Source organism: Acartia tonsa, chromosome 9, assembly GCF_053477335.1.
Source record: "Acartia tonsa isolate MP-2025a chromosome 9, ASM5347733v1, whole genome shotgun sequence".
NCBI classification, from domain to species: Eukaryota; Metazoa; Arthropoda; class Copepoda; order Calanoida; family Acartiidae; genus Acartia; species Acartia tonsa.
In genome coordinates, this window is record NC_137268.1 from 28,158,250 (window position 1) to 28,170,690 (window position 12,441).

Genomic DNA, 12,441 nt, shown 5'->3' on the forward strand with positions numbered 1-12,441 from the left:
TTCTAGTTCTAGAGAGGGTTGGAAAGGAAATAGGAAACTGTAAAATACTTTGCTGGGGGTCGACACACACACACACACAATTGGTGGTGCATGTGTGCGCGAGTTATATTATTCAGAAAAAAAACACACAGGGCTGATTTTCCCTCCCACACACACACTCCACAAATCTTTTTACTCGGACTTATTTCAAGGGAGAAATTGAGAATGTTTTGTGCAAAAAAGCTAAATTTGTTATAATTAAATTATCCTAAAAAATCTATAAAAAAAACACTGCCTATTCTTACTGTTAAACTGCCATTTGTTATATAGACGTTTTTATATTTGTTATTAAGAACACTGTTATTATAATTTTTGAATGATTTGTTGACACTGCCTTGTTATTGAGAAAAGCTGTTGATAGATAACTTCAAGTGATTGTTTATAAACATTATTACATATAATTATAAATATAGAGTGAATATTTTTGTTATGTTATAAAGATTTTTTGTGAATTTTCCCCTGACAGTTTACATTTGAAGAACCAACAAATAAGGTATGTGTAAATTTTTCTTTCTATTTTGATTTAAAATCTTACTGTTTTTTGATGGAATTCAGATTTTAAAGCATTAATTTTATTTGTTATTTTGTAATAATTGAATAGTATATGTACATTGTTTTGCTGTATTATACTTTATTGTGTTCACTATACCAGGGTATTAGTTAAGGTTTAATACTTTTTAGAGACGGGACAATGGGAAATATTAAAAGTTGCAATTTGATTAAATCGACATTGCTGTTTTTTTTTGATTAAAAATATTTTGATTTTTTAAATATCATTCAAATTAACTAGAAATTAAAATAGTCATTACGAGATAAATTGAATGTAAAAATGAAAGGTTAATTTAGCTCTGGTAACTGATAAGCTCTAAAAACGAATCAATGCAATATGAACCTTATAAACTATGCTCTAAGAAGTAAAAAATGCCCTGAGGTTTAGCATTATAGGCTTCATAAAAATTTAGATAAATGTTAATTGGTTTTTGAATTTATATAGCTTATAATATATGTACATATTATATATAAAAGAGTTTAAAATGATTTACTACAAAATAACCTTAAATAAGTATAAAAAAAAATTTAAGAGTCTGCTTTCTTTGAAAAATTGTTGTACATGTAGAATCTATCTATTTTTGCACTAAATATGCCTATATATGCAAACAGGGAGAAAGGAAAACATACGGTCATACCGCAATTAAAAAGAAGATGCGCTTAATAAATATCATAAAGGATAGCTATCTAAGCTTCACCCTTGTTTTATTCCAAGGTAATGGATATAGAAAACGTGGATATATTGACAGGGGAAAATATGCCATCAATTTAGGTTGTTAATATGAATCTTATTTATTGGCCAATTCGTTCATCCAGTAGGAGGGGGTAAACGGGGTGAATGGGGAGTATCTTTATCTTAGCCAGCTGGGAGTATCACTTATTAGAGTACATATGGGTTGTTTAAACTCTCTAAGACAAATGAAGAAGATTACACTTTTTTGGAGGGGATTTGAAAAAAAATAAGCTATTGTTTCTTTAACAAAATATATATTATCATGAATAAAATCAAATTAAAACATATCCAATTTGTAGAAAATAAAATTTTGCACTTTTGTAAAAAAAAGGGTTTTAGTGTTTAACCCTAAAGAATCGAAGGTCAAGAATACGCAGAAAATAACATTAGATAAACCTAAAAAAAAATTCAGCTGATTTCTCTATCCGTTAACCCTGTTATGAAAGACTTTACTAAAGTCTTCAGCTGATAGACATTAAACAGCTTCTGATAAAAATACAAAATTTCACCAAACATTTTTAGCGGCGTAGCTGCTCTATAATTTGGCGTTGCCTTTACGTCACGGACTACGTATTACTTAAATTTCATCCAAAAGTAGATTATCCTACATATTTATAAAATATTTAACAAATAAGTTATATCTTAAAACATATTTTCCAATTGGTTGATTATAACTATGGGCTATACTAAAAATTGTATCATTTTCAACGAAAATAAATGTAAAACTCATAAAATTGATCCATGTTTTATTGGCCCAGATCAAAATTTATTTTTAACGAATTTCAAACATAATTTAATGTAAAACTGTATTTTACTGCCATATTTAATCTAAATTTATGTTTTCTCTTGTTATTGCTGCAATACATATGGACAAAATGGTTCCAGGACAAACGCAGGAGTCCCAAACGACGGAGTGGTCAAACGCAGGAGTGTTAAAATATTAATCTAATTAAGTATTTCTATACAGGTTAGGTTAGGTTAAGATATGAATATACAAATAAGCCCCCCGCAGGGGTTAGGCATTTAAAAAACCTAAAAGATGGTTTAGAATAGGTTAAGTTAGGTCAAGTGTCCACTCCTGCGTTTGTCCACTCCGACGTTTGGGACTCCTGTGTTTGTCCTAGGACCGACAAAATATATGATATTCGTTCTTGTATTATATTTTCGCAACAGACATGTCTTGATATTTTATGCCTAGGTTTATATCATGGCTTGGCAGCTGCGCCTCGTCCGCTAAGAAGCCTCAAATTAAAACCCGTTAAGGTGCTTGAAAATCTGTTTGAAAAGAGGGATTGCCATATTTGGGTGCAGGTTTAGATTTCAAGCTTATTTTTAAAATTGTAAAAAATGTTAATTTTTCCGGGGCTTACACGGCGGCTACCGAGCCCTGGTTTATATTCTGAAATCATTTTGAAATTATAGTGCATTCTATATTATTTAATTTTTTAAAATACATGAGAAATAGTCAATAATTGAAGATTATTAAACAAGGGCATTTCTATATGTAGCACAGTAATAAAACAATTAAAAGCAATTAAAGAAATATTAGATTTAGATAACATTAGATTACGATAATGATATTTTAACCCATTAGTGCCGAACCGGGCATCAAAACCCGGTTCCGAAAAATGGAAAAAAACCGGTTTCCGGCTTCATAATTGCATCATTCTCAGAATGAATCCCCCCTCTACTACCCTGACTTTCATTTCCCCCTGGAGCAGGCAGTTTAGCTTACTTCAGTTTGCTGGTATAGCTCAACAAAATTTGAAAATCATGAAAATTCAAAACACCCTTCTAACTTTTTTGTTTTTATAGTAAAGTCGCTGATTTTTTTTGTGAAATCTATTGTTTATTGACAAGTACATCTACTTGTGAATTCGTTTTATTCAAATTATAATTTTTTATATGATTTTTTTATCGTTTTTTTACGCCCTATTATGACCCGGTTCGGCTTGGCCATAAATACCCGAAAATTTTAAAACCCGGCTCGGTTTCGGTTTTTATTACCCGGTTTTAACTTTTCAACCAATAAAAATAACAGTTTACGTCATTAGTAAGGGTTTGAGCCACCCTAATAACCCTAGTAATCTCTATAGGTGTCACCCAATAGTTTTATGCTCGTTTTCTGATATGTAACACCCAAATTTTATATGTTCTTTTTTTGTAGTGTGTGTCTTTTAAAACTTCGAGCAACGGGTTTTTTTACCCGAAAACGGCGGCACCTATAGCCGAAACACTAAATTTGAAATAAATCGCTTCGTATTATACTTGTAGCTCTTTAGATTACATGAGGTTGTGTAGTTTTCAATTACGGATCGTATCAAAGTTCTAAAAAGTGTTCATCTCACTTTTGGCGTTCAAAAATTACATTTTTCGATTTTTGGTCAAAATAACCGGGTTTATACAGGTCAACCGGGTTTTAAAACTGGGGGAAAGCACCAAAAACGGGTGTTAATGCCTGGTTGGTATTTATGGCCAAGCCGAACCGGGTTTTTTTGCAACTTTCCTGTGCACGCCACTAGAGCAAAACAAAAAAATACGAATTCCGTTTTGACCATTATAAAGCTTCCCTGAAACTTACAGCTCGATCGGCCCATAAAAGTGGCGCTCGGCACTAATGGGTTAATTTAAGTATAATTTTAGTTCATTTAAGATTATTAACATTCAGGGAGTAAGGGAGGGGACAATGGATCGAATATTCAATTTTTAGGAGTCTCAGACTTTGGGGACTGGCTTAAAGGGAATGTGCAAGAATTTAGCAGTTTCTCACTGAGTTTGGGGACTTGCGCATAGAATTCCGCTACTCGTTATGTAGGTTTTGAATATTGCAGACGGGGAGAAGGGATAAGGGAAGTGGAGGAAAGGGAAATAAACACTCGTTGTGTTAGTTTGGAATGTAGCAGACGGGGAGAAGGGAGAAGGGAGGTGGGGGCAAGGGGCAAGGGAAATAAACAGAATAAAAAGGGGCAGTCATATTTTTGCTAGCAGCTGGCCGGGTCCAATAATCTTTTAATATAAAAATCACACCAAAAAACCTCAATTTATTTCATCAAAAACAAGTTGTGATTTCACTTTACATGACGCTATGGAAATCTATTCTTCAATTAACAATCCCTTAATAATTTCCTACAAATTTATTGGATTAAACTGGATTTTATGCCCTTTCTTTGATTACTCTTATATTGAATTAATTGCCCATTGTCCCCTCCCTTACTCCCTGATTAACATTAGATAATTAATAAGAATTGATGTAAGCATGATAATTAGTAACTTTAAAAGATTCATTTTAATTACTTAAAGTTCAAATTCAAAGATATATTTATTTGTTTTCTTCCCCCTCCCCCCCAACCCATAAAGAATACCTTTATATAAAGTGTGGAGGGGGGATTACACTTCCCCCAGAAGTATAATATATTGTGGGTGGTAGTCTTAGAATCCAAATTTTCCGCGTGAAATGTCATCAATTTACCTGATTTTTTTAAAACCAAGGGCTTAGAACAATGGCGCGAATCGCCAACAAATATTTTAGAGCTGTCTCAATGGTATGGAAGCAAAAAAGACCTTCCAAGACATTCCCACTACTATTCATATCACACAGCAGACATAGCAACAGTAGCAACTATTTTTAACGTCTATCTATAGTGTTGTTTTAACGAGAAACGAACCTACAATGAGCGAAGCCCTACGGATTACGTCAAAACCGTGGTATCTCAACTGCTTTTTATTCTTAATTTTCCGTTCATAATTATACATGGTTACTTGCTTCATATTAGTAAAGTACTGATCTAGCTGCGCTAATTATGAACTTATGGTCCTTGTTTCATAAGAAACTTGAATCTAATTTAGTAGTCTTTAGCAACATCTAACAATATTTCTTTAAAAATATATTTCAAAAATGCTTAAAAAGGTTGTAATTGTCAGAACTGGACAAAACAATGTAAAAAGATTATCCATTCAACTTGTTATACTTGTCAGGAATAAAGAGATAACTTTCATTATTAGTTAGTTATAAAAAAAAGATGACAACACAGATAAAAGCGAATCACTTTAATGGTAGGACAAACGAGCATTAACACTTGTAGAGTATCAGAACTGAATAAGCAGAATATATGTAGATGTAGAATTCGAAACGAACAAGTAAATTTGTTGCTAAACTACTTACAGCTATGATACTGTTTAAGTAAATACTTACATTTTGGGCTTGAATACAGAGATGCTTCGCTCATAACATTATACATTGATAATCGCATAATCTGTAAGTCAAATTTTAATCTATGCTCTTGTTTTTTTTTCTTATTTTTTTAAAGAGTCGATAAGCCTAAAACTTGCCTTGGTTTCTTACAAAAAAAATGAAAAATTGTGACTTAGCCATTTTTAAGATTTTACCCTACAAACACAAATGTAGTACAATGCCTCTAACATCTAATCAAACTGTTAAAAACTTTAGCAACTTTAATATATCCATTTTATTCCTGGTTTAAATGCAAAGTTTCTGATTATAACTTCAATGCCTTTATTTTTGTACAAGCAAAAATACTCAAGCGCATAATAGCATATAGATACACACACCCTTAAATACATACAGACAGATAATAACAGAAATTAAATGTCCAAATTTAAACATATATATAATTTGTAAATCATTAAACTTCAAAAAATACTTTTCCAAATATTTATTAACCTTAAAATTGTTTTATTTTACTTATTTTATTTCTATTGACATTTTTCCTTTTCTTTATTTTCATGTTAATTTTTTGGTTAAATGTATTAGAATCAGTAACTAGGGACTGTGATTCAGACAAAAATTCTATGTGAAAATTTTCCTTCATCCCACTTCTCTTATTTTTCCTCTTCTTACCTACACTCCTTCAGCTACATCAAAAACAAGTTCTACGCCAACAAAATATATAATTTAAAATGGAATTAATTGGCTGAATGAGCCCTTGATTAGAGCAAGAAAATTTAAAGCCGTATTTTATGAAGTAAAAGAGGGTCTATGTGTCTAAGTAACAGGCAGTTAGTTTGACTGTCTTTAAAAATAAACTTTAGTATCTTATTTTTTCCTTTTAAAAAGGTATAAGTTAATATAAAAGTGTTCTTGTTAAATATTTTCTTTCGCTCTTTATTTCCCCCTTGTCTATCTTTCTATTTTTATCCCTCTAATTGGGTGTTTGTCCTTTATGCTTTTCTATTTTTGTTCTATAGATTTAACTTTCTGCCCTTTTAAATTTCTTATCTTTTCTCATACAGATTTTATGTTATATAATTTTCTAAAACATATTGTATTATAAAACGATAATCTTAACATTAAGATAATATCTTTATTTGCCAATAAACCCCTCTTGTAATTTGATTCAACTTACCTTTTGGAGGTAGACCCAGGTAGTGGGGGTCATTGAGCTGTTTATCACACCAGTCCCTATAGTTTAAATAATGATTTTTCTTATTCGTTGGCTTAACAAATTTGGTGACTTTTATTAAATGTTGATTGTTTGCTTTATTAAGTTGAGTATCCAAACGTTTGAACCACTAATTATAATCTATAGAAGGGGTAATTTTGTGTATTAACATTGTGGACGTGCATCAATTCATCGGCCATTGTCTTATCCCTTTAAATCACTGAATTTATTTGATAATAAAAGCTAGAAACGTGAAGTGTCAATCCGTTGTAGATATCTTAACTAACAGTAAGACACATACACAAATACCTCCCATTACTTGTTTGTCCCTTGTCCAAGGCCATGTATGCTATAATTTATTTGCTTCCTTATGTTCTAACATCTAAAAATAGTTTATCTTAAAATTTTGAGATTGAAATTTATTCAACAAAACAAACAGAGAACAGGGACAATTATGTCCATTGGTCAGCATAAACAAACAATTCATCCTATGATATAAAGTAATAAGATGATACGTCTTTAGCATCAAGGGGCTCTGTATACAAAGAGACAGAAAGAGTTTAGAAAATAAATTAAAATCAACCAAAGACTTAAATCTAAAAAAAAATTAGCCTAAAACAATCACTAGAACTAGGTGAAGCTTGCCTAAAATAGAGAACCCAATCGGTTGGGTAGTTATTGAGATTTTAAACTTCTAACAAAAAATTTATAACTTTATAGAAGAGGATAAGTTTTTTAGGATCTCGCTAACCACTGAACCGATTGATTACTTTATTATAGAAAAGCTTTGTAAAGGGTCTGAGGTGGTTTTAGGCTATTTTTCTAATTTATCCCCAACTTCCCCTTCTTTTTTAGGGCTCCTAAATCCTAGTCGCGATTTCACCAATTTTTTATTGGATTTAACATTTAAAGATAAAGCAATTACAATTTATTAATTTTAAATTTGAAGTATGCATCCCATCCCTATGCATATGATAAATATCTTTATAGATAGAAATGTCTCCTTTTAACTTTAAACAAAATCCCCACCTCAACAGGAATCTCTCACATATACAAATATTTGAAATTAAAAAAGATCTAATTTTTTTGTTTATGATTAATTGCAAGTAATCATTCCTTCGTTTTCTGCATTTAATGATACAATTACTTGCTAGGATTCGACCCCGACAGTTTCAAATATTTACGGACTTTGTTTTAGCATTACTTTTAAAACATTCCCATAACTAGGTAGGGAGGGGGCATTGTATTGTACAAACATCATTAATACTTGATTAGAACCTCAAAGTTTTTAAACTATTCCTTTTATTTGTTGGCTTAAAAACTTAGAAGGTTTATCATTTAATCTTAATGTTGTTATCCAAACTAACAGTGTCCAAAAGTTTCAATTATTGATTATAACTAAATAATAGGTAATTTTGTTCACCATGATAGGGGAAAATATCATTTTTTCGTCCATTGTCCTATGTTACAATTAAATTCAATAAAGGTGTGTCCTTTTTAAATTTCCCTTCTTTTTCCCTGAAATGTTTTTATCATCTGTAAAGGAGTTATACTAGAAATAAGGTAGGTATCAAAAAAAGATTTGAGTTAAAAAACAGTTTTTATCCCTACTATTTTGATAAGAAGGGTAAATAGCACCAAAAGCAAAACTAAATTGCTTCAAATCTTTCCTCTATTTAAAATTAAGATATTCTTTTTAATAATAATGGATGTGTGTTTGTTCTTAAGAGCTCGTAAACGGGTCAAAGATTAGTCTATAATAATAAGTATGTGTTGGTTTGGGTAGATTTAAAAGCTACACAATCCAAGAAAATACAATGAGAAAAATATAAAAGAAGTATTTTTTTTGGCTGGCTATACTTTTATTCTTTAAAATAAAAGTTGCGCTAAATAAAATTAGACACAGCTTTTTCTATTTCGACATTTTGATATGAAAACATTTTTTCTCTTGCAAAGTGTAAATTCGAAAATCCTTTTGCATGCGAGTAAATGTCAAATCTGCTAGTTTTCATTTTACACCTTCTGTCTATCTATCTATCTATCTATCTATCTATCTATCTATCTATCTATCTATCTATCTATCTATCTATCTATCTATCTATCTATCTATCTATCTATCTATCTATCTATCTATCTATCTATCTATCTATCTATCTATCTATCTATCTATCTATCTATCTATCTATCTATCTATCTATCTATCTATCTATCTATCTATCTATCTATCTTAATAAAATTATCTATGAGTTTCTCTCTACTTGATTTATCCCTTACATATACGTAAATACGCTTGCATCAGAGGTGGTCTATTCATAAAACCTCACTCGAATTACCGTTATATTAGGTAGACGCCTAATTATGACAAACTGTCAAACGTTAACTTCTAAAATAGATTCGCTATGTAAAAAAAAATCTGTTTTAAACTTCCGTTTAATGCAAAACTAGACTTTGTTGGTAAAATATAGTTTTTTTTCTGCATACTTGAGAAAAAATGGCGATAAATTTAGCGGGCTATTTCCTGGGCAGTGAGACAGCAGCGGCTATTTTTAGATTGTTTTTAATTTAAGATTCGCATAATCAGACATATGGCAGATAGATACTTGAATGGACTAAAGTAAATTAGTGTTTTTAATTTAAGATTCGCATAATCAGACATATGGCAGATAAATACTTGAATGGACTAAAGTAAATTAGGGGAGCTAAATGCTAATGTACTTTTATAAAGTATCATTATACTATTTAGGTATGGTGGATGTTTGTTTATCTGTACTTAAAGATATCTCTAACTGCCAAACCTATTAAGTTCTTTTTTCAACCTTTACAATAGTAAAAACGACCAATCTAATATTGCTTGATTGACTTTTCTAAGAGATATGATAGATAATAAAGATTTTTTCTTTGAAATATATTTCGTTATAAAGCAGCAGTTTTTACTAAGTTTTAAATGTTATGGTTGAGATAGATTTATAACTGTTAAAGAGCAAAAATTAGAACACCTCACCCCCTTTCCCCTCTGGCCCGCAAACCAAAGGCTAGATTTATTATCTAAGTTTATAAGCATGCTCAAATTACAACAATACAGTTGTGTACCTAACTATAATTGGAAGAAAATATGTATTTGTCTATCTTGAGAAATATTCAAGGACGGAGACAGAAAATCTTTAAATAATTAAGCATCTTGTCAGACAAACATTTTGTATCAATATATTTCAGGGATAAGACAATGGCCGATAAATTGATGTACATCCCCAATGTTAATAATACACAAAATGACCTCTAGGGACCTCGAAGATAGAGACTAGAAAAAAAAGACTTAAGCTGAAAATAGATGTGCCTAAAACCATTAAAAGGGGCTATGTGAAGTTACATAAGAAAGACAGCATAGTTACTGAGATCTTAAGCTTCAAAAATACAAAAAACCTCACAACTTTATATAATAGGATAATTTACCATGTCCTTGCAAATCTATATCCATCCATGTTCAATTTTTGCATACACCAGACAATTTATTATTCCAAACAATTTAGATTAAAAACAAGGAGGATAACGCCAGTAGTAGCGCAGCTATTAGAACCAAGATAATTTGATTATATTTTTAGGTTGGTTTTTGAAAGCTTCATTTAAGTGATAATATATAAAAAATAGAATTATCTGTGTCTGTATGTATGTACTGAAGGATCAGACTGTCTGTACCGCTTAATTATATGCCTCTCCTGTACAGTTTAGCTTCTCATGGGTCGAGTCCTGGGGAGGTTTTTTAACTATTTTTGGAGAAGAGATAAATCTCCATTAGAAAAAAATGAAAACTTTTTTCTTTATAGAGAAGCTTCGTATTTAAGAACATTGAACCTTGGGTTTGGCATCATTGAAGTAAGTTATCACATTCATGTGACGCATGTGTCTTTTTATAGATTTTATCTTAAGGAAAAAGTGTACTTTAAAAAAATTGATGCCTATGTCGTGTGGGTTGCTCATTGTACTGAACAGACAATGTTTCTACTTTTGGTTATCTAACTTATACCCAATTCACGGCTACGCCCCTGGAGAATGGGAAATTGTACCCCCACATATTTTCAATTTAAGAAAAAGTAAATTTTGTCTCTTGGGTGGGTGATGGTACCAGGTACCCTCCCCAAAAATAGTTATGAAACTAACAGTATCAAAATTGCAAATGAGAAAAATAACGGTTCAGCGGTTAGTGAAGCCCGATGGTTCACACAGACACACATACACACACATATACACCCAATTACTTTAATAAAAGGATATACAGAAAATTGCAGACAACCAATCCTTTCTTTTCTTAATAAACTTATCTGAAGAAATTTTAAGCAAGTCAATTTGGAGGATTTTTATTATTATTAATTATGTATTTTGCAATTTCACAAATAAAAAAAATTCTAAATAGACCTTCTCATTTTTTACATTACCGCGTGATTTGTTAAAAACCTTTAACAAATAAACAAATTGAAAAGAGAGTATTTAGTCGTTTTATTCTATTAAACAAAATAAAATTGATATATTAAATAATCCTTATAATAATGTAAAAGGATTTTTTATATGTCTGTACCGGAGGACCTCGCTAACCGCTGAACCGATATGTTTCTCCTTTACTGTGTAGCTGCTCATAGGTCCTGGAAAGGTTTATGACTCTTTTCGGGTTGGGTATCACCACCTCAAGTGCTCCTATAAGCCTCGAGTGGATGAATAGTTAATAAAAATCAAAAGTTTTCTCCCTTTGTATTACCTTTTATTATAGCCTAAAACTTGAAAAAAGCTGTATAATATATGATTAAAAATCATAAAATCCTCGTCTAAAGACATTTTCTATCTAGACAAAAATAAACTACTAGATGGCATGAAAAATAAACAATGTTTTGGGAAATATAAAGAATACTTTGTCTTACATAAAAGTACTTTTACAAAAATAAAAGGATTTAGCACTTTGAGCAACTTATTTTATTTGATTACATGCAGGGCTCGGCAGCCACGCGTAAGCTTCATGTAAGCCTCAGGGAAATCTATCTTTTACTAATTAAAAACAGCTGAATTTCTAAACCTGACTTAAAATTGGCAATCTCTCTTTTCAAAATTTGTTTTTAAAAGCATCCAAACGGGTTTAAATTTGAGGCTTAGTCGCAGCTGACTTTGATAATAAGTTGTAATTGCTTAGATTATAACTATATATTTTTTTACAGAAAGGGTTATTTTTGTGTATCATCATTGTGGATGTACATCAATTCATTGGCAATTGTCTTTTCCCTTCTGATCCCTGCTGTACTCTAATAATATAATTTCAATAATTCTACCATAAAAATTCCCTTTTTTATTTTCCTTCTACAAATATTGCCATCCTTATTCGTAAAAATGATACATTTTTTATATTGAAAAAGTAAATATTTTCTGATTGAAAATTTAGTCTAGAAATACCTATGTAAATGTACCTACATCAAATATTTTCTCGAAGAGAGGGATGAAAACTTTTGCCTCTAATTTATCTTACTAAAATGTATTACAATGAATAGGAGATAGCTTGGCTGTTGTTGGATTAGGCTTATTTTGGCTGCAGCAAAAAGTAACTTAAGTTTATTGAGACTAATACAAATATGTTAATTTGAGAGTGGCTGCGGCTCAGAGTGGATTGATCTTTCCCAAAACTGTGTTAATTTGGTTGGCTAAGGCTTATTGGATGGCTTAAGTAGACCACGCGGCTAAATACGG

The 12,441-nt window shown here is 31.0% G+C and overlaps 1 protein-coding gene across 1 annotated transcript in view; it reads left to right on the forward strand.

The window, feature by feature from the left end:
- LOC145328698 (uncharacterized) overlaps positions 1-12,441 on the forward strand; it is a 118,048-nt gene continuing 105,607 nt past the window's right edge. Inside the window, exon 1 of the mRNA XM_080172497.1 lies at positions 1-532. The gene's annotated coding sequence lies outside the window, so the exon portion shown is untranslated. The remainder of the gene's footprint in view (positions 533-12,441) is intronic.